The sequence below is a fragment of the Austrofundulus limnaeus genome, unplaced genomic scaffold, assembly GCF_001266775.1.
Source record: "Austrofundulus limnaeus strain Quisiro unplaced genomic scaffold, Austrofundulus_limnaeus-1.0 Scaffold25, whole genome shotgun sequence".
NCBI lineage: Eukaryota > Metazoa > Chordata > Actinopteri > Cyprinodontiformes > Rivulidae > Austrofundulus > Austrofundulus limnaeus.
In genome coordinates this window covers 341,089-342,628 of record NW_013952427.1, presented here as the reverse complement: position 1 = coordinate 342,628, position 1,540 = coordinate 341,089, and positions in this window count along the sequence as shown.

Genomic DNA, 1,540 nt, shown 5'->3' with positions numbered 1-1,540 from the left:
GGGTCTCAGGGGCAGCAGCCCAAGCAGAAACACCCAGACTTCCCTCTCCCCAACCACTTGAACCAGCTCGTCCGGGGGAATCCCAAGGCGTTCCCAGGCCAGCTGAGAAACATAGTCCCTCCAGGTCTTCCTCTGGGCCTCCTCCCAGTGGGACGTGCCCGGAACACCTCACCAGGGAGGCGTCCAGGAGGCATCCTAACCATACGAACCACCTCAACTGGCTCCTCTCGACGTGGAGGAGCAGCGGCTCTACTCTGAGTCCCTCCTGGATGACTGAGCTTCTCACCCTATGGAGAGCCCAGACACCCTGCAGAGGAAACTCATTTCGGCAGCTTGTATCTGTGATCCCGTTCTTTCGGTCACTACCCAAAGCTCGTGACCATAGATGAGGGTGATGAACATGACGCTTCAAGAAATATTATCAGTATTGGTTTCAGTACAAAAAAATTAGCCTTGTGTTTATATGGAATCGAATTGACACCAAAATTACCAGTATTGCCCCGCCCTAGTTTCTGCCCCATTATATTTACACTAGGTGGTGTTGCTGCAAGACAGAAACAAAATGTRCCTGATTGAACTGATAAGTTACAATTTCACAGTTGATCAGCTGTAGGAATGGGCTGTTGAACAACACTGAAGGAACAAAAKAAAMGCCACCAGCATCAATCTGAATACAMTTATTCAGGTTGGCCAGCACAAACTGAGGAGTTCACATTGATTAAAATCATAGTTTATTATTTGGGAATCAAAAGATTTTCAGACAATTACACAATAGAAGCTAATGAAGAGGTTTAAAAATAACCAGAAAAAAATTTTTGTTTATTTTTGCCACTAAAACTTTTTTATTGACAGACATAGATTTAAAACAAGTGAATTGTCTCGAGGAAATTATTCAATAACATAATATTTCAGTATTTTAGTTTCTATTTAACAATTCTCATTGGCTGGTTTGATATTTATCTGAAAACAGAGTACTAAATGACTTTATGCAGATTAAAAGTGCTCATCTCAGCTGCTGTAGGTGATATTTGTTGTTGTCTAATCGATCTCAGAGCCTTCCACTGATCCTTTTCACTCCTTATTGATAGTCTGCTAAATTTCCACCGGTGTGTTGCCTGCTGTTTTATGGGGGCTTGTTCCCATAGTTACTGGTGATTAGAGCCTCTTCTATTTCACTAACAGGATCTAACTTGGTTCAAACGACTCTGCAGGATTCTTCAACAGTGGGATGAATTAGCATGGAAATGGGGAGCTGACACAAGCACAAAGGCAGGTTCAGACCTTTCTTCTTCCATTAGCTGGAAAGGTTTCTGTCTCATTAGAAAAGGTGTTTTATTTCAAACCGTCTAAGCTCATCTGCGACTCGTTAGTGAGAGAGATCAGAAAACAAAAAAAGTTATTTCACAGAGTTTTTTTGTTTTGTTTTTAGATTAACTCTGGGAGTCAATCCATTTCAAAATGGCTGCTGTATAAAATAGTTTTAGTAACTCAGTCAGTCTTACAGATAAGGGAAAATCTATAATATAAAATATCCTAATAT